Source organism: Schistocerca piceifrons, unplaced genomic scaffold (assembly GCF_021461385.2).
Source record: "Schistocerca piceifrons isolate TAMUIC-IGC-003096 unplaced genomic scaffold, iqSchPice1.1 HiC_scaffold_330, whole genome shotgun sequence".
Taxonomy (NCBI): domain Eukaryota; kingdom Metazoa; phylum Arthropoda; class Insecta; order Orthoptera; family Acrididae; genus Schistocerca; species Schistocerca piceifrons.
In genome coordinates this window covers 1-21,726 of record NW_025728549.1, presented here as the reverse complement: position 1 = coordinate 21,726, position 21,726 = coordinate 1, and the positions used below count along the sequence as shown (strand labels likewise).

At 51.5% G+C, this 21,726-nt stretch overlaps 43 non-coding genes across 43 annotated transcripts; 8 read left to right on the top strand and 35 right to left on the bottom strand.

The window, feature by feature from the left end:
- Positions 1-382: 382 nt before the first annotated feature.
- On the bottom strand, positions 383-455 carry Trnam-cau. Its single transcript has one exon. It is a non-coding gene; the product is annotated as a tRNA-Met (tRNA).
- Positions 456-750: 295 nt separating this feature from the next.
- Trnag-gcc lies at positions 751-821 on the bottom strand. Its single transcript has one exon. It is a non-coding gene; the product is annotated as a tRNA-Gly (tRNA).
- Positions 822-1,157: 336 nt separating this feature from the next.
- Positions 1,158-1,229, top strand: Trnag-ucc. Its single transcript has one exon. It is a non-coding gene; the product is annotated as a tRNA-Gly (tRNA).
- Positions 1,230-1,983: 754 nt separating this feature from the next.
- Trnai-aau lies at positions 1,984-2,057 on the bottom strand. Its single transcript has one exon. It is a non-coding gene; the product is annotated as a tRNA-Ile (tRNA).
- A 229-nt stretch (positions 2,058-2,286) lies between these two features.
- Trnae-uuc lies at positions 2,287-2,358 on the bottom strand. Its single transcript has one exon. It is a non-coding gene; the product is annotated as a tRNA-Glu (tRNA).
- Positions 2,359-2,813: 455 nt separating this feature from the next.
- Positions 2,814-2,886, bottom strand: Trnam-cau. Its single transcript has one exon. It is a non-coding gene; the product is annotated as a tRNA-Met (tRNA).
- Positions 2,887-3,180: 294 nt separating this feature from the next.
- Positions 3,181-3,251, bottom strand: Trnag-gcc. Its single transcript has one exon. It is a non-coding gene; the product is annotated as a tRNA-Gly (tRNA).
- A 1,158-nt stretch (positions 3,252-4,409) lies between these two features.
- Positions 4,410-4,483, bottom strand: Trnai-aau. Its single transcript has one exon. It is a non-coding gene; the product is annotated as a tRNA-Ile (tRNA).
- A 229-nt stretch (positions 4,484-4,712) lies between these two features.
- On the bottom strand, positions 4,713-4,784 carry Trnae-uuc. Its single transcript has one exon. It is a non-coding gene; the product is annotated as a tRNA-Glu (tRNA).
- A 456-nt stretch (positions 4,785-5,240) lies between these two features.
- Positions 5,241-5,313, bottom strand: Trnam-cau. Its single transcript has one exon. It is a non-coding gene; the product is annotated as a tRNA-Met (tRNA).
- A 295-nt stretch (positions 5,314-5,608) lies between these two features.
- Trnag-gcc lies at positions 5,609-5,679 on the bottom strand. Its single transcript has one exon. It is a non-coding gene; the product is annotated as a tRNA-Gly (tRNA).
- A 336-nt stretch (positions 5,680-6,015) lies between these two features.
- On the top strand, positions 6,016-6,087 carry Trnag-ucc. The gene has a single exon. It is a non-coding gene; the product is annotated as a tRNA-Gly (tRNA).
- A 751-nt stretch (positions 6,088-6,838) lies between these two features.
- Positions 6,839-6,912, bottom strand: Trnai-aau. Its single transcript has one exon. It is a non-coding gene; the product is annotated as a tRNA-Ile (tRNA).
- Positions 6,913-7,140: 228 nt separating this feature from the next.
- On the bottom strand, positions 7,141-7,212 carry Trnae-uuc. The gene has a single exon. It is a non-coding gene; the product is annotated as a tRNA-Glu (tRNA).
- Positions 7,213-7,668: 456 nt separating this feature from the next.
- Trnam-cau lies at positions 7,669-7,741 on the bottom strand. The gene has a single exon. It is a non-coding gene; the product is annotated as a tRNA-Met (tRNA).
- A 295-nt stretch (positions 7,742-8,036) lies between these two features.
- Positions 8,037-8,107, bottom strand: Trnag-gcc. Its single transcript has one exon. It is a non-coding gene; the product is annotated as a tRNA-Gly (tRNA).
- Positions 8,108-8,443: 336 nt separating this feature from the next.
- Trnag-ucc lies at positions 8,444-8,515 on the top strand. The gene has a single exon. It is a non-coding gene; the product is annotated as a tRNA-Gly (tRNA).
- Positions 8,516-9,266: 751 nt separating this feature from the next.
- Positions 9,267-9,340, bottom strand: Trnai-aau. The gene has a single exon. It is a non-coding gene; the product is annotated as a tRNA-Ile (tRNA).
- A 229-nt stretch (positions 9,341-9,569) lies between these two features.
- Trnae-uuc lies at positions 9,570-9,641 on the bottom strand. The gene has a single exon. It is a non-coding gene; the product is annotated as a tRNA-Glu (tRNA).
- A 456-nt stretch (positions 9,642-10,097) lies between these two features.
- Trnam-cau lies at positions 10,098-10,170 on the bottom strand. Its single transcript has one exon. It is a non-coding gene; the product is annotated as a tRNA-Met (tRNA).
- A 295-nt stretch (positions 10,171-10,465) lies between these two features.
- Positions 10,466-10,536, bottom strand: Trnag-gcc. Its single transcript has one exon. It is a non-coding gene; the product is annotated as a tRNA-Gly (tRNA).
- A 336-nt stretch (positions 10,537-10,872) lies between these two features.
- Trnag-ucc lies at positions 10,873-10,944 on the top strand. The gene has a single exon. It is a non-coding gene; the product is annotated as a tRNA-Gly (tRNA).
- A 751-nt stretch (positions 10,945-11,695) lies between these two features.
- Positions 11,696-11,769, bottom strand: Trnai-aau. Its single transcript has one exon. It is a non-coding gene; the product is annotated as a tRNA-Ile (tRNA).
- Positions 11,770-11,998: 229 nt separating this feature from the next.
- On the bottom strand, positions 11,999-12,070 carry Trnae-uuc. Its single transcript has one exon. It is a non-coding gene; the product is annotated as a tRNA-Glu (tRNA).
- Positions 12,071-12,526: 456 nt separating this feature from the next.
- Trnam-cau lies at positions 12,527-12,599 on the bottom strand. The gene has a single exon. It is a non-coding gene; the product is annotated as a tRNA-Met (tRNA).
- Positions 12,600-12,894: 295 nt separating this feature from the next.
- Positions 12,895-12,965, bottom strand: Trnag-gcc. The gene has a single exon. It is a non-coding gene; the product is annotated as a tRNA-Gly (tRNA).
- Positions 12,966-13,301: 336 nt separating this feature from the next.
- On the top strand, positions 13,302-13,373 carry Trnag-ucc. The gene has a single exon. It is a non-coding gene; the product is annotated as a tRNA-Gly (tRNA).
- A 750-nt stretch (positions 13,374-14,123) lies between these two features.
- Trnai-aau lies at positions 14,124-14,197 on the bottom strand. Its single transcript has one exon. It is a non-coding gene; the product is annotated as a tRNA-Ile (tRNA).
- Positions 14,198-14,426: 229 nt separating this feature from the next.
- Positions 14,427-14,498, bottom strand: Trnae-uuc. The gene has a single exon. It is a non-coding gene; the product is annotated as a tRNA-Glu (tRNA).
- A 456-nt stretch (positions 14,499-14,954) lies between these two features.
- On the bottom strand, positions 14,955-15,027 carry Trnam-cau. Its single transcript has one exon. It is a non-coding gene; the product is annotated as a tRNA-Met (tRNA).
- Positions 15,028-15,322: 295 nt separating this feature from the next.
- On the bottom strand, positions 15,323-15,393 carry Trnag-gcc. Its single transcript has one exon. It is a non-coding gene; the product is annotated as a tRNA-Gly (tRNA).
- Positions 15,394-15,729: 336 nt separating this feature from the next.
- Positions 15,730-15,801, top strand: Trnag-ucc. Its single transcript has one exon. It is a non-coding gene; the product is annotated as a tRNA-Gly (tRNA).
- Positions 15,802-16,552: 751 nt separating this feature from the next.
- On the bottom strand, positions 16,553-16,626 carry Trnai-aau. The gene has a single exon. It is a non-coding gene; the product is annotated as a tRNA-Ile (tRNA).
- Positions 16,627-16,855: 229 nt separating this feature from the next.
- Trnae-uuc lies at positions 16,856-16,927 on the bottom strand. Its single transcript has one exon. It is a non-coding gene; the product is annotated as a tRNA-Glu (tRNA).
- Positions 16,928-17,383: 456 nt separating this feature from the next.
- On the bottom strand, positions 17,384-17,456 carry Trnam-cau. The gene has a single exon. It is a non-coding gene; the product is annotated as a tRNA-Met (tRNA).
- A 295-nt stretch (positions 17,457-17,751) lies between these two features.
- On the bottom strand, positions 17,752-17,822 carry Trnag-gcc. Its single transcript has one exon. It is a non-coding gene; the product is annotated as a tRNA-Gly (tRNA).
- Positions 17,823-18,158: 336 nt separating this feature from the next.
- On the top strand, positions 18,159-18,230 carry Trnag-ucc. The gene has a single exon. It is a non-coding gene; the product is annotated as a tRNA-Gly (tRNA).
- A 751-nt stretch (positions 18,231-18,981) lies between these two features.
- Trnai-aau lies at positions 18,982-19,054 on the bottom strand. The gene has a single exon. It is a non-coding gene; the product is annotated as a tRNA-Ile (tRNA).
- A 229-nt stretch (positions 19,055-19,283) lies between these two features.
- Positions 19,284-19,355, bottom strand: Trnae-uuc. The gene has a single exon. It is a non-coding gene; the product is annotated as a tRNA-Glu (tRNA).
- Positions 19,356-19,811: 456 nt separating this feature from the next.
- Positions 19,812-19,884, bottom strand: Trnam-cau. The gene has a single exon. It is a non-coding gene; the product is annotated as a tRNA-Met (tRNA).
- Positions 19,885-20,179: 295 nt separating this feature from the next.
- On the bottom strand, positions 20,180-20,250 carry Trnag-gcc. Its single transcript has one exon. It is a non-coding gene; the product is annotated as a tRNA-Gly (tRNA).
- A 336-nt stretch (positions 20,251-20,586) lies between these two features.
- On the top strand, positions 20,587-20,658 carry Trnag-ucc. Its single transcript has one exon. It is a non-coding gene; the product is annotated as a tRNA-Gly (tRNA).
- A 752-nt stretch (positions 20,659-21,410) lies between these two features.
- Positions 21,411-21,484, bottom strand: Trnai-aau. Its single transcript has one exon. It is a non-coding gene; the product is annotated as a tRNA-Ile (tRNA).
- Positions 21,485-21,726: the final 242 nt, after the last annotated feature.

Below are 21,726 nucleotides of genomic sequence, written 5' to 3'. Positions count from 1 at the left end.
TTTTCGCGCGCCCATGGCGAGGCGCGCATGGCAAAAGTCACAATTCATTGCTTTATGCCTCGTTGTTACAGCGGTAGGAGGAAAAGCAAAGCTGTAAGTAGTAATATTTATTTACTTATTTCGCAAGTAAATACCTGCTGCCTGTCATCGTACAGCAGGTCATACATTGTGTGACTTTACACGTTATATCGTACGAAATTCAGTATTATTACTAGTACTTTTTTCCTTGAAAATTTCACATAAGAACTGCAAGTAGTAATAACGGGAAGTAAACATTATCACGCTGAGTCGTTGAAGCCTTGAGGATAACAAAGTACAAAGTGTTTTGCTCCTTCGCAAACCCCAGAGCCGTCGATTTAGCTGTGGACGAAAGTAAATTAAATGCCCCGGGTGAGGATCGAACTCACGACCTTAAGATTATGAGACTTACGCGCTGCCTACTGCGCTACCGAGGCAGGTGATCGCCAGGCCTTCTGGAATCTCGGTAAGTACCAAATACCAGTGGTAGAGAGTCTGCACTTCCTGGCTCATTTTTTTCTGTTGCTACACGTGCATTCCCGGCGCGACAGGCAACTTGCGATGCTAGGCCGACGCCAGTATGTACAATAGCGCACAACAGTCCAAACGAGCAGTCGTGCGCGCTGCATGTTTGGTTATTCCCACACGGAAATCCCGCGGTTCATTCTCATGGCTCACGCAGTTCGAGTGCGAAAGACACGCAGCACCACTATCGGAGAAAAAACAAAATGATGCATCGGCCGGGAATCGAACCCGGGCCGCCCGCGTGGCAGGCGAGCATTCTACCACTGAACCACCGATGCTCAGCTAGTTCACAGCTTCCTGGTGCTTTCCGCGGCAGACGTCTGAGGGGAAAGTGGGACTGCCGTCCAGCGCCGTCGCATCCTCTCGAGAGAATGCTACACACGCTGAATCCTGAACTGCACTGCACTGCTTAAAAATGACGCCCGAACGCGATCGCCTAAGTACTCTTGCGGCGCACGCACGCGACGACTCTTGCCAAAGGACGCGAAATGTGCGTAGAGACGCTGTCTGGATGCGCTCGCCTACCCCGTAATGCGCCTACAGCTACGACCACCTTGAGCCGCCGCCGACAGGCGGGAAGCAGACACAGCGCGGCGTGCGCGGACGGAAACCGTGCGGTGGTGGTGTAATGGTCAGCATAGTTGCCTTCCAAGCAGTTGATCCGGGTTCGATTCCCGGCCACCGCAGCCGGCTTTTACTTTTGCGTATGAGTACTTTTGCCACGCGTCTTTAAATTAATGTTTCTTTCCCCCTCTTACTCGCTTTCATGCCACCCTATAGTGTGTGCGTCGATTCCCCTTGAGTCTCGACTTGTCTCGACTTTGCTCAGCTGACGCGAGAGCTGACGCTCTCCAATCGGCCTATATCAAGAGGACAAGCACGCGAAACGACTGAGAGAGGTATGGCGAGGCGGCCACCACATTACTTATGCCTCAAGTAAATACCTGCTGCCTGTTATCATGTATTGTCTGATGTTACATGTTCTGTCAGACAAATTCAGTTTTATTACTAGTACATTTCTTTTTTTTTTTTTTTTTTTTCTTTGTTGAAAATTTTACAACACGCTCCTTCATTTCACTGTGGCCGCACGGCGCGACTTGGCATACCGAGAGGCAAAACGTGGCGCCAGTGCCCTTGACCGAATAGCGCTGCAGCTCCGAAACCGAAGAGGAAAGAGTAATACGAATTGAAACCGTCGGCAGTGCCCTGTGTTCGCAGGCGGTCACCCGCCCAAGCACTGACAACGCCCAGCTTCGCGCAGTAGCGGTGATCGGACGAGAAACTTTGTGTTCACCGTGCTGTGACCAGTGAAGTGTTTTAGCGCGTCCCGACAAGTCGCGTTCTGGTCCCCTATCAGCTCCCACACAATGTGACGACTTCTTTGTTACCATACTTCCCCGCCGAAATCGGCGTTGCCTTTTTGAAAGAGTGAAATCGTAGTGGCCCGTGGGGGGATCGAACCCACGACCTTCGCGTTATTAGCACGACGCTCTAACCGACTGAGCTAACGGGCCTCGGGAATTGCTCTGCGTATTGCCATGTAACATTTCTATGGTAGCAGTCCAACAGTGGACCAGCGTCTCTTCTTCCTTTATTCCGCTGCTCGTAGTAATTTCATTGCGTGCCCGTTTCTCTCGACTGTTTTCAGCTGACGTTTATGAACCAGTAGCTATAATGCGAGGAGGACGTGAAACAGCCTTTCGCAGGGTCAAAACTTGTCGTGACTTTTGCCGAAAAATTCCGTTCCGGTACCGGGAATCGAACCCGGGCCTCCTGGGTGAAAGCCAGGTATCCTAGCCACTAGACCACACCGGACGCGCAAGTTTTACTCGGGGTTTACACCCGGTCCACTCGCTTTCCGTGTCGCACTTTCCCTGTTTGCGAGCATCTTTTCGCGCGCCCATGGCGAGGCGCGCATGGCAAAAGTCACAATTCATTGCTTTATGCCTCGTTGTTACAGCGGTAGGAGGAAAAGCAAAGCTGTAAGTAGTAATATTTATTTACTTATTTCGCAAGTAAATACCTGCTGCCTGTCATCGTACAGCAGGTCATACATTGTGTGACTTTACACGTTATATCGTACGAAATTCAGTATTATTACTAGTACTTTTTTCCTTGAAAATTTCACATAAGAACTGCAAGTAGTAATAACGGGAAGTAAACATTATCACGCTGAGTCGTTGAAGCCTTGAGGATAACAAAGTACAAAGTGTTTTGCTCCTTCGCAAACCCCAGAGCCGTCGATTTAGCTGTGACGAAAGTAAATTAAATGCCCCGGGTGAGGATCGAACTCACGACCTTAAGATTATGAGACTTACGCGCTGCCTACTGCGCTACCGAGGCAGGTGATCGCCAGGCCTTCTGAATCTCGGTAAGTACCAAATACCAGTGGTAGAGAGTCTGCACTTCCTGGCTCATTTTTTTCTGTTGCTACACGTGCATTCCCGGCGCGACAGGCAACTTGCGATGCTAGGCCGACGCCAGTATGTACAATAGCGCACAACAGTCCAAACGAGGCAGTCGTGCGCGCTGCATGTTTGGTTATTCCCACACGAAATCCCGCGGTTCATTCTCATGGCTCACGCAGTTCGAGTGCGAAAGACACGCAGCACCACTATCGGAGAAAAAACAAAATGATGCATCGGCCGGGAATCGAACCCGGGCCGCCCGCGTGGCAGGCGAGCATTCTACCACTGAACCACCGATGCTCAGCTAGTTCACAGCTTCCTGGTGCTTTCCGCGGCAGACGTCTGAGGGGAAAGTGGGACTGCCGTCCAGCGCCGTCGCATCCTCTCGAGAGAATGCTACACACGCTGAATCCTGAACTGCACTGCACTGCTTAAAAATGACGCCCGAACGCGATCGCCTAAGTACTCTTGCGGCGCACGCACGCGACGACTCTTGCCAAAGGACGCGAAATGTGCGTAGAGACGCTGTCTGGATGCGCTCGCCTACCCGTAATGCGCCTACAGCTACGACCACCTTGAGCCGCCGCCGACAGGCGGGAAGCAGACACAGCGCGGCGTGCGCGGACGGAAACCGTGCGGTGGTGGTGTAATGGTCAGCATAGTTGCCTTCCAAGCAGTTGATCCGGGTTTCGATTCCCGGCCATCCGCAGCCGGCTTTTACTTTTGCGTATGAGTACTTTTGCCACGCGTCTTTAAATTAATGTTTCTTTCCCCTCTTACTCGCTTTCATGCCACCCTATAGTGTGTGCGTCGATTCCCCTTGAGTCTCGACTTGTCTCGACTTTGCTCAGCTGACGCGAGAGCTGACGCTCTCCAATCGGCCTATATCAAGAGGACAAGCACGCGAAACGACTGAGAGAGTATGGCGAGGCGGCCACCACATTACTTATGCCTCAAGTAAATACCTGCTGCCTGTTATCATGTATTGTCTGATGTTACATGTTCTGTCAGACAAATTCAGTTTTATTACTAGTACATTTCTTTTTTTTTTTTTTTTTTCTTTGTTGAAAATTTTACAACACGCTCCTTCATTTCACTGTGGCCGCACGGCGCGACTTGGCATACGAGAGGCAAAACGTGGCGCCAGTGCCCTTGACCGAATAGCGCTGCAGCTCCGAAACCGAAGAGGAAAGAGTAATACGAATTGAAACCGTCGGCAGTGCCCTGTGTTCGCAGGCGGTCACCCGCCCAAGCACTGACAACGCCCAGCTTCGCGCAGTAGCGGTGATCGGACGAGAAACTTTGTGTTCACCGTGCTGTGACCAGTGAAGTGTTTTAGCGCGTCCCGACAAGTCGCGTTCTGGTCCCCTATCAGCTCCCACACAATGTGACGACTTCTTTGTTACCATACTTCCCCCGCGAAATCGGCGTTGCCTTTTTGAAAGAGTGAAATCGTAGTGGCCCGTGGGGGGATCGAACCCACGACCTTCGCGTTATTAGCACGACGCTCTAACCGACTGAGCTAACGGGCCTCGGGAATTGCTCATGCGTATTGCCATGTAACATTTCTATGGTAGCAGTCCAACAGTGGACCAGCGTCTCTTCTTCCTTTATTCCGCTGCTCGTAGTAATTTCATTGCTGCCCGTTTCTCTCGACTGTTTTCAGCTGACGTTTATGAACCAGTAGCTATAATGCGAGGAGGACGTGAAACAGCCTTTCGCAGGGTCAAAACTTGTCGTGACTTTTGCCGAAAAATTCCGTTCCGGTACCGGGAATCGAACCCGGGCCTCCTGGGTGAAAGCCAGGTATCCTAGCCACTAGACCACACCGGACGCGCAAGTTTTACTCGGGGTTTACACCCGGTCCACTCGCTTTCCGTGTCGCACTTTCCCTGTTTGCGAGCATCTTTTCGCGCGCCCATGGCGAGGCGCGCATGGCAAAAGTCACAATTCATTGCTTTATGCCTCGTTGTTACAGCGGTAGGAGGAAAAGCAAAGCTGTAAGTAGTAATATTTATTTACTTATTTCGCAAGTAAATACCTGCTGCCTGTCATCGTACAGCAGGTCATACATTGTGTGACTTTACACGTTATATCGTACGAAATTCAGTATTATTACTAGTACTTTTTTCCTTGAAAATTTCACATAAGAACTGCAAGTAGTAATAACGGGAAGTAAACATTATCACGCTGAGTCGTTGAAGCCTTGAGGATAACAAAGTACAAAGTGTTTTGCTCCTTCGCAAACCCCAGAGCCGTCGATTTAGCTGTGGACGAAAGTAAATTAAATGCCCCGGGTGAGGATCGAACTCACGACCTTAAGATTATGAGACTTACGCGCTGCCTACTGCGCTACCGAGGCAGGTGATCGCCAGGCCTTCTGGAATCTCGGTAAGTACCAAATACCAGTGGTAGAGAGTCTGCACTTCCTGGCTCATTTTTTTCTGTTGCTACACGTGCATTCCCGGCGCGACAGGCAACTTGCGATGCTAGGCCGACGCCAGTATGTACAATAGCGCACAACAGTCCAAACGAGCAGTCGTGCGCGCTGCATGTTTGGTTATTCCCACACGGAAATCCCGCGGTTCATTCTCATGGCTCACGCAGTTCGAGTGCGAAAGACACGCAGCACCACTATCGGAGAAAAAACAAAATGATGCATCGGCCGGGAATCGAACCCGGGCCGCCCGCGTGGCAGGCGAGCATTCTACCACTGAACCACCGATGCTCAGCTAGTTCACAGCTTCCTGGTGCTTTCCGCGGCAGACGTCTGAGGGGAAAGTGGGACTGCCGTCCAGCGCCGTCGCATCCTCTCGAGAGAATGCTACACACGCTGAATCCTGAACTGCACTGCACTGCTTAAAAATGACGCCCGAACGCGATCGCCTAAGTACTCTTGCGGCGCACGCACGCGACGACTCTTGCCAAAGGACGCGAAATGTGCGTAGAGACGCTGTCTGGATGCGCTCGCCTACCCCGTAATGCGCCTACAGCTACGACCACCTTGAGCCGCCGCCGACAGGCGGGAAGCAGACACAGCGCGGCGTGCGCGGACGGAAACCGTGCGGTGGTGGTGTAATGGTCAGCATAGTTGCCTTCCAAGCAGTTGATCCGGGTTCGATTCCCGGCCACCGCAGCCGGCTTTTACTTTTGCGTATGAGTACTTTTGCCACGCGTCTTTAAATTAATGTTTCTTTCCCCCTCTTACTCGCTTTCATGCCACCCTATAGTGTGTGCGTCGATTCCCCTTGAGTCTCGACTTGTCTCGACTTTGCTCAGCTGACGCGAGAGCTGACGCTCTCCAATCGGCCTATATCAAGAGGACAAGCACGCGAAACGACTGAGAGAGGTATGGCGAGGCGGCCACCACATTACTTATGCCTCAAGTAAATACCTGCTGCCTGTTATCATGTATTGTCTGATGTTACATGTTCTGTCAGACAAATTCAGTTTTATTACTAGTACATTTCTTTTTTTTTTTTTTTTTCTTTGTTGAAAATTTTACAACACGCTCCTTCATTTCACTGTGGCCGCACGGCGCGACTTGGCATACCGAGAGGCAAAACGTGGCGCCAGTGCCCTTGACCGAATAGCGCTGCAGCTCCGAAACCGAAGAGGAAAGAGTAATACGAATTGAAACCGTCGGCAGTGCCCTGTGTTCGCAGGCGGTCACCCGCCCAAGCACTGACAACGCCCAGCTTCGCGCAGTAGCGGTGATCGGACGAGAAACTTTGTGTTCACCGTGCTGTGACCAGTGAAGTGTTTTAGCGCGTCCCGACAAGTCGCGTTCTGGTCCCCTATCAGCTCCCACACAATGTGACGACTTCTTTGTTACCATACTTCCCCGCCGAAATCGGCGTTGCCTTTTTGAAAGAGTGAAATCGTAGTGGCCCGTGGGGGGATCGAACCCACGACCTTCGCGTTATTAGCACGACGCTCTAACCGACTGAGCTAACGGGCCTCGGGAATTGCTTGCGTATTGCCATGTAACATTTCTATGGTAGCAGTCCAACAGTGGACCAGCGTCTCTTCTTCCTTTATTCCGCTGCTCGTAGTAATTTCATTGCGTGCCCGTTTCTCTCGACTGTTTTCAGCTGACGTTTATGAACCAGTAGCTATAATGCGAGGAGGACGTGAAACAGCCTTTCGCAGGGTCAAAACTTGTCGTGACTTTTGCCGAAAAATTCCGTTCCGGTACCGGGAATCGAACCCGGGCCTCCTGGGTGAAAGCCAGGTATCCTAGCCACTAGACCACACCGGACGCGCAAGTTTTACTCGGGGTTTACACCCGGTCCACTCGCTTTCCGTGTCGCACTTTCCCTGTTTGCGAGCATCTTTTCGCGCGCCCATGGCGAGGCGCGCATGGCAAAAGTCACAATTCATTGCTTTATGCCTCGTTGTTACAGCGGTAGGAGGAAAAGCAAAGCTGTAAGTAGTAATATTTATTTACTTATTTCGCAAGTAAATACCTGCTGCCTGTCATCGTACAGCAGGTCATACATTGTGTGACTTTACACGTTATATCGTACGAAATTCAGTATTATTACTAGTACTTTTTTCCTTGAAAATTTCACATAAGAACTGCAAGTAGTAATAACGGGAAGTAAACATTATCACGCTGAGTCGTTGAAGCCTTGAGGATAACAAAGTACAAAGTGTTTTGCTCCTTCGCAAACCCCAGAGCCGTCGATTTAGCTGTGGACGAAAGTAAATTAAATGCCCCGGGTGAGGATCGAACTCACGACCTTAAGATTATGAGACTTACGCGCTGCCTACTGCGCTACCGAGGCAGGTGATCGCCAGGCCTTCTGGAATCTCGGTAAGTACCAAATACCAGTGGTAGAGAGTCTGCACTTCCTGGCTCATTTTTTTCTGTTGCTACACGTGCATTCCCGGCGCGACAGGCAACTTGCGATGCTAGGCCGACGCCAGTATGTACAATAGCGCACAACAGTCCAAACGAGCAGTCGTGCGCGCTGCATGTTTGGTTATTCCCACACGGAAATCCCGCGGTTCATTCTCATGGCTCACGCAGTTCGAGTGCGAAAGACACGCAGCACCACTATCGGAGAAAAAACAAAATGATGCATCGGCCGGGAATCGAACCCGGGCCGCCCGCGTGGCAGGCGAGCATTCTACCACTGAACCACCGATGCTCAGCTAGTTCACAGCTTCCTGGTGCTTTCCGCGGCAGACGTCTGAGGGGAAAGTGGGACTGCCGTCCAGCGCCGTCGCATCCTCTCGAGAGAATGCTACACACGCTGAATCCTGAACTGCACTGCACTGCTTAAAAATGACGCCCGAACGCGATCGCCTAAGTACTCTTGCGGCGCACGCACGCGACGACTCTTGCCAAAGGACGCGAAATGTGCGTAGAGACGCTGTCTGGATGCGCTCGCCTACCCCGTAATGCGCCTACAGCTACGACCACCTTGAGCCGCCGCCGACAGGCGGGAAGCAGACACAGCGCGGCGTGCGCGGACGGAAACCGTGCGGTGGTGGTGTAATGGTCAGCATAGTTGCCTTCCAAGCAGTTGATCCGGGTTCGATTCCCGGCCACCGCAGCCGGCTTTTACTTTTGCGTATGAGTACTTTTGCCACGCGTCTTTAAATTAATGTTTCTTTCCCCCTCTTACTCGCTTTCATGCCACCCTATAGTGTGTGCGTCGATTCCCCTTGAGTCTCGACTTGTCTCGACTTTGCTCAGCTGACGCGAGAGCTGACGCTCTCCAATCGGCCTATATCAAGAGGACAAGCACGCGAAACGACTGAGAGAGGTATGGCGAGGCGGCCACCACATTACTTATGCCTCAAGTAAATACCTGCTGCCTGTTATCATGTATTGTCTGATGTTACATGTTCTGTCAGACAAATTCAGTTTTATTACTAGTACATTTCTTTTTTTTTTTTTTTTTCTTTGTTGAAAATTTTACAACACGCTCCTTCATTTCACTGTGGCCGCACGGCGCGACTTGGCATACCGAGAGGCAAAACGTGGCGCCAGTGCCCTTGACCGAATAGCGCTGCAGCTCCGAAACCGAAGAGGAAAGAGTAATACGAATTGAAACCGTCGGCAGTGCCCTGTGTTCGCAGGCGGTCACCCGCCCAAGCACTGACAACGCCCAGCTTCGCGCAGTAGCGGTGATCGGACGAGAAACTTTGTGTTCACCGTGCTGTGACCAGTGAAGTGTTTTAGCGCGTCCCGACAAGTCGCGTTCTGGTCCCCTATCAGCTCCCACACAATGTGACGACTTCTTTGTTACCATACTTCCCCGCCGAAATCGGCGTTGCCTTTTTGAAAGAGTGAAATCGTAGTGGCCCGTGGGGGGATCGAACCCACGACCTTCGCGTTATTAGCACGACGCTCTAACCGACTGAGCTAACGGGCCTCGGGAATTGCTCTGCGTATTGCCATGTAACATTTCTATGGTAGCAGTCCAACAGTGGACCAGCGTCTCTTCTTCCTTTATTCCGCTGCTCGTAGTAATTTCATTGCGTGCCCGTTTCTCTCGACTGTTTTCAGCTGACGTTTATGAACCAGTAGCTATAATGCGAGGAGGACGTGAAACAGCCTTTCGCAGGGTCAAAACTTGTCGTGACTTTTGCCGAAAAATTCCGTTCCGGTACCGGGAATCGAACCCGGGCCTCCTGGGTGAAAGCCAGGTATCCTAGCCACTAGACCACACCGGACGCGCAAGTTTTACTCGGGGTTTACACCCGGTCCACTCGCTTTCCGTGTCGCACTTTCCCTGTTTGCGAGCATCTTTTCGCGCGCCCATGGCGAGGCGCGCATGGCAAAAGTCACAATTCATTGCTTTATGCCTCGTTGTTACAGCGGTAGGAGGAAAAGCAAAGCTGTAAGTAGTAATATTTATTTACTTATTTCGCAAGTAAATACCTGCTGCCTGTCATCGTACAGCAGGTCATACATTGTGTGACTTTACACGTTATATCGTACGAAATTCAGTATTATTACTAGTACTTTTTTCCTTGAAAATTTCACATAAGAACTGCAAGTAGTAATAACGGGAAGTAAACATTATCACGCTGAGTCGTTGAAGCCTTGAGGATAACAAAGTACAAAGTGTTTTGCTCCTTCGCAAACCCCAGAGCCGTCGATTTAGCTGTGGACGAAAGTAAATTAAATGCCCCGGGTGAGGATCGAACTCACGACCTTAAGATTATGAGACTTACGCGCTGCCTACTGCGCTACCGAGGCAGGTGATCGCCAGGCCTTCTGGAATCTCGGTAAGTACCAAATACCAGTGGTAGAGAGTCTGCACTTCCTGGCTCATTTTTTTCTGTTGCTACACGTGCATTCCCGGCGCGACAGGCAACTTGCGATGCTAGGCCGACGCCAGTATGTACAATAGCGCACAACAGTCCAAACGAGCAGTCGTGCGCGCTGCATGTTTGGTTATTCCCACACGGAAATCCCGCGGTTCATTCTCATGGCTCACGCAGTTCGAGTGCGAAAGACACGCAGCACCACTATCGGAGAAAAAACAAAATGATGCATCGGCCGGGAATCGAACCCGGGCCGCCCGCGTGGCAGGCGAGCATTCTACCACTGAACCACCGATGCTCAGCTAGTTCACAGCTTCCTGGTGCTTTCCGCGGCAGACGTCTGAGGGGAAAGTGGGACTGCCGTCCAGCGCCGTCGCATCCTCTCGAGAGAATGCTACACACGCTGAATCCTGAACTGCACTGCACTGCTTAAAAATGACGCCCGAACGCGATCGCCTAAGTACTCTTGCGGCGCACGCACGCGACGACTCTTGCCAAAGGACGCGAAATGTGCGTAGAGACGCTGTCTGGATGCGCTCGCCTACCCCGTAATGCGCCTACAGCTACGACCACCTTGAGCCGCCGCCGACAGGCGGGAAGCAGACACAGCGCGGCGTGCGCGGACGGAAACCGTGCGGTGGTGGTGTAATGGTCAGCATAGTTGCCTTCCAAGCAGTTGATCCGGGTTCGATTCCCGGCCACCGCAGCCGGCTTTTACTTTTGCGTATGAGTACTTTTGCCACGCGTCTTTAAATTAATGTTTCTTTCCCCCTCTTACTCGCTTTCATGCCACCCTATAGTGTGTGCGTCGATTCCCCTTGAGTCTCGACTTGTCTCGACTTTGCTCAGCTGACGCGAGAGCTGACGCTCTCCAATCGGCCTATATCAAGAGGACAAGCACGCGAAACGACTGAGAGAGGTATGGCGAGGCGGCCACCACATTACTTATGCCTCAAGTAAATACCTGCTGCCTGTTATCATGTATTGTCTGATGTTACATGTTCTGTCAGACAAATTCAGTTTTATTACTAGTACATTTCTTTTTTTTTTTTTTTTTCTTTGTTGAAAATTTTACAACACGCTCCTTCATTTCACTGTGGCCGCACGGCGCGACTTGGCATACCGAGAGGCAAAACGTGGCGCCAGTGCCCTTGACCGAATAGCGCTGCAGCTCCGAAACCGAAGAGGAAAGAGTAATACGAATTGAAACCGTCGGCAGTGCCCTGTGTTCGCAGGCGGTCACCCGCCCAAGCACTGACAACGCCCAGCTTCGCGCAGTAGCGGTGATCGGACGAGAAACTTTGTGTTCACCGTGCTGTGACCAGTGAAGTGTTTTAGCGCGTCCCGACAAGTCGCGTTCTGGTCCCCTATCAGCTCCCACACAATGTGACGACTTCTTTGTTACCATACTTCCCCGCCGAAATCGGCGTTGCCTTTTTGAAAGAGTGAAATCGTAGTGGCCCGTGGGGGGATCGAACCCACGACCTTCGCGTTATTAGCACGACGCTCTAACCGACTGAGCTAACGGGCCTCGGGAATTGCTCTGCGTATTGCCATGTAACATTTCTATGGTAGCAGTCCAACAGTGGACCAGCGTCTCTTCTTCCTTTATTCCGCTGCTCGTAGTAATTTCATTGCGTGCCCGTTTCTCTCGACTGTTTTCAGCTGACGTTTATGAACCAGTAGCTATAATGCGAGGAGGACGTGAAACAGCCTTTCGCAGGGTCAAAACTTGTCGTGACTTTTGCCGAAAAATTCCGTTCCGGTACCGGGAATCGAACCCGGGCCTCCTGGGTGAAAGCCAGGTATCCTAGCCACTAGACCACACCGGACGCGCAAGTTTTACTCGGGGTTTACACCCGGTCCACTCGCTTTCCGTGTCGCACTTTCCCTGTTTGCGAGCATCTTTTCGCGCGCCCATGGCGAGGCGCGCATGGCAAAAGTCACAATTCATTGCTTTATGCCTCGTTGTTACAGCGGTAGGAGGAAAAGCAAAGCTGTAAGTAGTAATATTTATTTACTTATTTCGCAAGTAAATACCTGCTGCCTGTCATCGTACAGCAGGTCATACATTGTGTGACTTTACACGTTATATCGTACGAAATTCAGTATTATTACTAGTACTTTTTTCCTTGAAAATTTCACATAAGAACTGCAAGTAGTAATAACGGGAAGTAAACATTATCACGCTGAGTCGTTGAAGCCTTGAGGATAACAAAGTACAAAGTGTTTTGCTCCTTCGCAAACCCCAGAGCCGTCGATTTAGCTGTGGACGAAAGTAAATTAAATGCCCCGGGTGAGGATCGAACTCACGACCTTAAGATTATGAGACTTACGCGCTGCCTACTGCGCTACCGAGGCAGGTGATCGCCAGGCCTTCTGGAATCTCGGTAAGTACCAAATACCAGTGGTAGAGAGTCTGCACTTCCTGGCTCATTTTTTTCTGTTGCTACACGTGCATTCCCGGCGCGACAGGCAACTTGCGATGCTAGGCCGACGCCAGTATGTACAATAGCGCACAACAGTCCAAACGAGCAGTCGTGCGCGCTGCATGTTTGGTTATTCCCACACGGAAATCCCGCGGTTCATTCTCATGGCTCACGCAGTTCGAGTGCGAAAGACACGCAGCACCACTATCGGAGAAAAAACAAAATGATGCATCGGCCGGGAATCGAACCCGGGCCGCCCGCGTGGCAGGCGAGCATTCTACCACTGAACCACCGATGCTCAGCTAGTTCACAGCTTCCTGGTGCTTTCCGCGGCAGACGTCTGAGGGGAAAGTGGGACTGCCGTCCAGCGCCGTCGCATCCTCTCGAGAGAATGCTACACACGCTGAATCCTGAACTGCACTGCACTGCTTAAAAATGACGCCCGAACGCGATCGCCTAAGTACTCTTGCGGCGCACGCACGCGACGACTCTTGCCAAAGGACGCGAAATGTGCGTAGAGACGCTGTCTGGATGCGCTCGCCTACCCCGTAATGCGCCTACAGCTACGACCACCTTGAGCCGCCGCCGACAGGCGGGAAGCAGACACAGCGCGGCGTGCGCGGACGGAAACCGTGCGGTGGTGGTGTAATGGTCAGCATAGTTGCCTTCCAAGCAGTTGATCCGGGTTCGATTCCCGGCCACCGCAGCCGGCTTTTACTTTTGCGTATGAGTACTTTTGCCACGCGTCTTTAAATTAATGTTTCTTTCCCCCTCTTACTCGCTTTCATGCCACCCTATAGTGTGTGCGTCGATTCCCCTTGAGTCTCGACTTGTCTCGACTTTGCTCAGCTGACGCGAGAGCTGACGCTCTCCAATCGGCCTATATCAAGAGGACAAGCACGCGAAACGACTGAGAGAGGTATGGCGAGGCGGCCACCACATTACTTATGCCTCAAGTAAATACCTGCTGCCTGTTATCATGTATTGTCTGATGTTACATGTTCTGTCAGACAAATTCAGTTTTATTACTAGTACATTTCTTTTTTTTTTTTTTTTCTTTGTTGAAAATTTTACAACACGCTCCTTCATTTCACTGTGGCCGCACGGCGCGACTTGGCATACCGAGAGGCAAAACGTGGCGCCAGTGCCCTTGACCGAATAGCGCTGCAGCTCCGAAACCGAAGAGGAAAGAGTAATACGAATTGAAACCGTCGGCAGTGCCCTGTGTTCGCAGGCGGTCACCCGCCCAAGCACTGACAACGCCCAGCTTCGCGCAGTAGCGGTGATCGGACGAGAAACTTTGTGTTCACCGTGCTGTGACCAGTGAAGTGTTTTAGCGCGTCCCGACAAGTCGCGTTCTGGTCCCCTATCAGCTCCCACACAATGTGACGACTTCTTTGTTACCATACTTCCCCGCCGAAATCGGCGTTGCCTTTTTGAAAGAGTGAAATCGTAGTGGCCCGTGGGGGGATCGAACCCACGACCTTCGCGTTATTAGCACGACGCTCTAACCGACTGAGCTAACGGGCCTCGGGAATTGCTCTGCGTATTGCCATGTAACATTTCTATGGTAGCAGTCCAACAGTGGACCAGCGTCTCTTCTTCCTTTATTCCGCTGCTCGTAGTAATTTCATTGCGTGCCCGTTTCTCTCGACTGTTTTCAGCTGACGTTTATGAACCAGTAGCTATAATGCGAGGAGGACGTGAAACAGCCTTTCGCAGGGTCAAAACTTGTCGTGACTTTTGCCGAAAAATTCCGTTCCGGTACCGGGAATCGAACCCGGGCCTCCTGGGTGAAAGCCAGGTATCCTAGCCACTAGACCACACCGGACGCGCAAGTTTTACTCGGGGTTTACACCCGGTCCACTCGCTTTCCGTGTCGCACTTTCCCTGTTTGCGAGCATCTTTTCGCGCGCCCATGGCGAGGCGCGCATGGCAAAAGTCACAATTCATTGCTTTATGCCTCGTTGTTACAGCGGTAGGAGGAAAAGCAAAGCTGTAAGTAGTAATATTTATTTACTTATTTCGCAAGTAAATACCTGCTGCCTGTCATCGTACAGCAGGTCATACATTGTGTGACTTTACACGTTATATCGTACGAAATTCAGTATTATTACTAGTACTTTTTTCCTTGAAAATTTCACATAAGAACTGCAAGTAGTAATAACGGGAAGTAAACATTATCACGCTGAGTCGTTGAAGCCTTGAGGATAACAAAGTACAAAGTGTTTTGCTCCTTCGCAAACCCCAGAGCCGTCGATTTAGCTGTGGACGAAAGTAAATTAAATGCCCCGGGTGAGGATCGAACTCACGACCTTAAGATTATGAGACTTACGCGCTGCCTACTGCGCTACCGAGGCAGGTGATCGCCAGGCCTTCTGGAATCTCGGTAAGTACCAAATACCAGTGGTAGAGAGTCTGCACTTCCTGGCTCATTTTTTTCTGTTGCTACACGTGCATTCCCGGCGCGACAGGCAACTTGCGATGCTAGGCCGACGCCAGTATGTACAATAGCGCACAACAGTCCAAACGAGCAGTCGTGCGCGCTGCATGTTTGGTTATTCCCACACGGAAATCCCGCGGTTCATTCTCATGGCTCACGCAGTTCGAGTGCGAAAGACACGCAGCACCACTATCGGAGAAAAAACAAAATGATGCATCGGCCGGGAATCGAACCCGGGCCGCCCGCGTGGCAGGCGAGCATTCTACCACTGAACCACCGATGCTCAGCTAGTTCACAGCTTCCTGGTGCTTTCCGCGGCAGACGTCTGAGGGGAAAGTGGGACTGCCGTCCAGCGCCGTCGCATCCTCTCGAGAGAATGCTACACACGCTGAATCCTGAACTGCACTGCACTGCTTAAAAATGACGCCCGAACGCGATCGCCTAAGTACTCTTGCGGCGCACGCACGCGACGACTCTTGCCAAAGGACGCGAAATGTGCGTAGAGACGCTGTCTGGATGCGCTCGCCTACCCCGTAATGCGCCTACAGCTACGACCACCTTGAGCCGCCGCCGACAGGCGGGAAGCAGACACAGCGCGGCGTGCGCGGACGGAAACCGTGCGGTGGTGGTGTAATGGTCAGCATAGTTGCCTTCCAAGCAGTTGATCCGGGTTCGATTCCCGGCCACCGCAGCCGGCTTTTACTTTTGCGTATGAGTACTTTTGCCACGCGTCTTTAAATTAATGTTTCTTTCCCCCTCTTACTCGCTTTCATGCCACCCTATAGTGTGTGCGTCGATTCCCCTTGAGTCTCGACTTGTCTCGACTTTGCTCAGCTGACGCGAGAGCTGACGCTCTCCAATCGGCCTATATCAAGAGGACAAGCACGCGAAACGACTGAGAGAGGTATGGCGAGGCGGCCACCACATTACTTATGCCTCAAGTAAATACCTGCTGCCTGTTATCATGTATTGTCTGATGTTACATGTTCTGTCAGACAAATTCAGTTTTATTACTAGTACATTTCTTTTTTTTTTTTTTTTTCTTTGTTGAAAATTTTACAACACGCTCCTTCATTTCACTGTGGCCGCACGGCGCGACTTGGCATACCGAGAGGCAAAACGTGGCGCCAGTGCCCTTGACCGAATAGCGCTGCAGCTCCGAAACCGAAGAGGAAAGAGTAATACGAATTGAAACCGTCGGCAGTGCCCTGTGTTCGCAGGCGGTCACCCGCCCAAGCACTGACAACGCCCAGCTTCGCGCAGTAGCGGTGATCGGACGAGAAACTTTGTGTTCACCGTGCTGTGACCAGTGAAGTGTTTTAGCGCGTCCCGACAAGTCGCGTTCTGGTCCCCTATCAGCTCCCACACAATGTGACGACTTCTTTGTTACCATACTTCCCCGCCGAAATCGGCGTTGCCTTTTTGAAAGAGTGAAATCGTAGTGGCCCGTGGGGGGATCGAACCCACGACCTTCGCGTTATTAGCACGACGCTCTAACCGACTGAGCTAACGGGCCTCGGGAATTGCTCTGCGTATTGCCATGTAACATTTCTATGGTAGCAGTCCAACAGTGGACCAGCGTCTCTTCTTCCTTTATTCCGCTGCTCGTAGTAATTTCATTGCGTGCCCGTTTCTCTCGACTGTTTTCAGCTGACGTTTATGAACCAGTAGCTATAATGCGAGGAGGACGTGAAACAGCCTTTCGCAGGGTCAAAACTTGTCGTGACTTTTGCCGAAAAATTCCGTTCCGGTACCGGGAATCGAACCCGGGCCTCCTGGGTGAAAGCCAGGTATCCTAGCCACTAGACCACACCGGACGCGCAAGTTTTACTCGGGGTTTACACCCGGTCCACTCGCTTTCCGTGTCGCACTTTCCCTGTTTGCGAGCATCTTTTCGCGCGCCCATGGCGAGGCGCGCATGGCAAAAGTCACAATTCATTGCTTTATGCCTCGTTGTTACAGCGGTAGGAGGAAAAGCAAAGCTGTAAGTAGTAATATTTATTTACTTATTTCGCAAGTAAATACCTGCTGCCTGTCATCGTACAGCAGGTCATACATTGTGTGACTTTACACGTTATATCGTACGAAATTCAGTATTATTACTAGTACTTTTTTCCTTGAAAATTTCACATAAGAACTGCAAGTAGTAATAACGGGAAGTAAACATTATCACGCTGAGTCGTTGAAGCCTTGAGGATAACAAAGTACAAAGTGTTTTGCTCCTTCGCAAACCCCAGAGCCGTCGATTTAGCTGTGGACGAAAGTAAATTAAATGCCCCGGGTGAGGATCGAACTCACGACCTTAAGATTATGAGACTTACGCGCTGCCTACTGCGCTACCGAGGCAGGTGATCGCCAGGCCTTCTGGAATCTCGGTAAGTACCAAATACCAGTGGTAGAGAGTCTGCACTTCCTGGCTCATTTTTTTCTGTTGCTACACGTGCATTCCCGGCGCGACAGGCAACTTGCGATGCTAGGCCGACGCCAGTATGTACAATAGCGCACAACAGTCCAAACGAGCAGTCGTGCGCGCTGCATGTTTGGTTATTCCCACACGGAAATCCCGCGGTTCATTCTCATGGCTCACGCAGTTCGAGTGCGAAAGACACGCAGCACCACTATCGGAGAAAAAACAAAATGATGCATCGGCCGGGAATCGAACCCGGGCCGCCCGCGTGGCAGGCGAGCATTCTACCACTGAACCACCGATGCTCAGCTAGTTCACAGCTTCCTGGTGCTTTCCGCGGCAGACGTCTGAGGGGAAAGTGGGACTGCCGTCCAGCGCCGTCGCATCCTCTCGAGAGAATGCTACACACGCTGAATCCTGAACTGCACTGCACTGCTTAAAAATGACGCCCGAACGCGATCGCCTAAGTACTCTTGCGGCGCACGCACGCGACGACTCTTGCCAAAGGACGCGAAATGTGCGTAGAGACGCTGTCTGGATGCGCTCGCCTACCCCGTAATGCGCCTACAGCTACGACCACCTTGAGCCGCCGCCGACAGGCGGGAAGCAGACACAGCGCGGCGTGCGCGGACGGAAACCGTGCGGTGGTGGTGTAATGGTCAGCATAGTTGCCTTCCAAGCAGTTGATCCGGGTTCGATTCCCGGCCACCGCAGCCGGCTTTTACTTTTGCGTATGAGTACTTTTGCCACGCGTCTTTAAATTAATGTTTCTTTCCCCCTCTTACTCGCTTTCATGCCACCCTATAGTGTGTGCGTCGATTCCCCTTGAGTCTCGACTTGTCTCGACTTTGCTCAGCTGACGCGAGAGCTGACGCTCTCCAATCGGCCTATATCAAGAGGACAAGCACGCGAAACGACTGAGAGAGGTATGGCGAGGCGGCCACCACATTACTTATGCCTCAAGTAAATACCTGCTGCCTGTTATCATGTATTGTCTGATGTTACATGTTCTGTCAGACAAATTCAGTTTTATTACTAGTACATTTCTTTTTTTTTTTTTTTTTCTTTGTTGAAAATTTTACAACACGCTCCTTCATTTCACTGTGGCCGCACGGCGCGACTTGGCATACCGAGAGGCAAAACGTGGCGCCAGTGCCCTTGACCGAATAGCGCTGCAGCTCCGAAACCGAAGAGGAAAGAGTAATACGAATTGAAACCGTCGGCAGTGCCCTGTGTTCGCAGGCGGTCACCCGCCCAAGCACTGACAACGCCCAGCTTCGCGCAGTAGCGGTGATCGGACGAGAAACTTTGTGTTCACCGTGCTGTGACCAGTGAAGTGTTTTAGCGCGTCCCGACAAGTCGCGTTCTGGTCCCCTATCAGCTCCCACACAATGTGACGACTTCTTTGTTACCATACTTCCCCGCCGAAATCGGCGTTGCCTTTTTGAAAGAGTGAAATCGTAGTGGCCCGTGGGGGGATCGAACCACGACCTTCGCGTTATTAGCACGACGCTCTAACCGACTGAGCTAACGGGCCTCGGGAATTGCTCTGCGTATTGCCATGTAACATTTCTATGGTAGCAGTCCAACAGTGGACCAGCGTCTCTTCTTCCTTTATTCCGCTGCTCGTAGTAATTTCATTGCGTGCCCGTTTCTCTCGACTGTTTTCAGCTGACGTTTATGAACCAGTAGCTATAATGCGAGGAGGACGTGAAACAGCCTTTCGCAGGGTCAAAACTTGTCGTGACTTTTGCCGAAAAATTCCGTTCCGGTACCGGGAATCGAACCCGGGCCTCCTGGGTGAAAGCCAGGTATCCTAGCCACTAGACCACACCGGACGCGCAAGTTTTACTCGGGGTTTACACCCGGTCCACTCGCTTTCCGTGTCGCACTTTCCCTGTTTGCGAGCATCTTTTCGCGCGCCCATGGCGAGGCGCGCATGGCAAAAGTCACAATTCATTGCTTTATGCCTCGTTGTTACAGCGGTAGGAGGAAAAGCAAAGCTGTAAGTAGTAATATTTATTTACTTATTTCGCAAGTAAATACCTGCTGCCTGTCATCGTACAGCAGGTCATACATTGTGTGACTTTACACGTTATATCGTACGAAATTCAGTATTATTACTAGTACTTTTTTCCTTGAAAATTTCACATAAGAACTGCAAGTAGTAATAACGGGAAGTAAACATTATCACGCTGAGTCGTTGAAGCCTTGAGGATAACAAAGTACAAAGTGTTTTGCTCCTTCGCAAACCCCAGAGCCGTCGATTTAGCTGTGGACGAAAGTAAATTAAATGCCCCGGGTGAGGATCGAACTCACGACCTTAAGATTATGAGACTTACGCGCTGCCTACTGCGCTACCGAGGCAGGTGATCGCCAGGCCTTCTGGAATCTCGGTAAGTACCAAATACCAGTGGTAGAGAGTCTGCACTTCCTGGCTCATTTTTTTCTGTTGCTACACGTGCATTCCCGGCGCGACAGGCAACTTGCGATGCTAGGCCGACGCCAGTATGTACAATAGCGCACAACAGTCCAAACGAGCAGTCGTGCGCGCTGCATGTTTGGTTATTCCCACACGGAAATCCCGCGGTTCATTCTCATGGCTCACGCAGTTCGAGTGCGAAAGACACGCAGCACCACTATCGGAGAAAAAACAAAATGATGCATCGGCCGGGAATCGAACCCGGGCCGCCCGCGTGGCAGGCGAGCATTCTACCACTGAACCACCGATGCTCAGCTAGTTCACAGCTTCCTGGTGCTTTCCGCGGCAGACGTCTGAGGGGAAAGTGGGACTGCCGTCCAGCGCCGTCGCATCCTCTCGAGAGAATGCTACACACGCTGAATCCTGAACTGCACTGCACTGCTTAAAAATGACGCCCGAACGCGATCGCCTAAGTACTCTTGCGGCGCACGCACGCGACGACTCTTGCCAAAGGACGCGAAATGTGCGTAGAGACGCTGTCTGGATGCGCTCGCCTACCCCGTAATGCGCCTACAGCTACGACCACCTTGAGCCGCCGCCGACAGGCGGGAAGCAGACACAGCGCGGCGTGCGCGGACGGAAACCGTGCGGTGGTGGTGTAATGGTCAGCATAGTTGCCTTCCAAGCAGTTGATCCGGGTTCGATTCCCGGCCACCGCAGCCGGCTTTTACTTTTGCGTATGAGTACTTTTGCCACGCGTCTTTAAATTAATGTTTCTTTCCCCCTCTTACTCGCTTTCATGCCACCCTATAGTGTGTGCGTCGATTCCCCTTGAGTCTCGACTTGTCTCGACTTTGCTCAGCTGACGCGAGAGCTGACGCTCTCCAATCGGCCTATATCAAGAGGACAAGCACGCGAAACGACTGAGAGAGGTATGGCGAGGCGGCCACCACATTACTTATGCCTCAAGTAAATACCTGCTGCCTGTTATCATGTATTGTCTGATGTTACATGTTCTGTCAGACAAATTCAGTTTTATTACTAGTACATTTCTTTTTTTTTTTTTTTTTCTTTGTTGAAAATTTTACAACACGCTCCTTCATTTCACTGTGGCCGCACGGCGCGACTTGGCATACCGAGAGGCAAAACGTGGCGCCAGTGCCCTTGACCGAATAGCGCTGCAGCTCCGAAACCGAAGAGGAAAGAGTAATACGAATTGAAACCGTCGGCAGTGCCCTGTGTTCGCAGGCGGGTCACCCGCCCAAGCACTGACAACGCCCAGCTTCGCGCAGTAGCGGTGATCGGACGAGAAACTTTGTGTTCACCGTGCTGTGACCAGTGAAGTGTTTTAGCGCGTCCCGACAAGTCGCGTTCTGGTCCCCTATCAGCTCCCACACAATGTGACGACTTCTTTGTTACCATACTTCCCCGCCGAAATCGGCGTTGCCTTTTTGAAAGAGTGAAATCGTAGTGGCCCGTGGGGGGATCGAACCCACGACCTTCGCGTTATTAGCACGACGCTCTAACCGACTGAGCTAACGGGCCTCGGGAATTGCTCTGCGTATTGCCATGTAACATTTCTATGGTAGCAGTCCAACAGTGGACCAGCGTCTCTTCTTCCTTTATTCCGCTGCTCGTAGTAATTTCATTGCGTGCCCGTTTCTCTCGACTGTTTTCAGCTGACGTTTATGAACCAGTAGCTATAATGCGAGGAGGGACGTGAAACAGCCTTTCGCAGGGTCAAAACTTGTCGTGACTTTTGCCGAAAAATTCCGTTCCGGTACCGG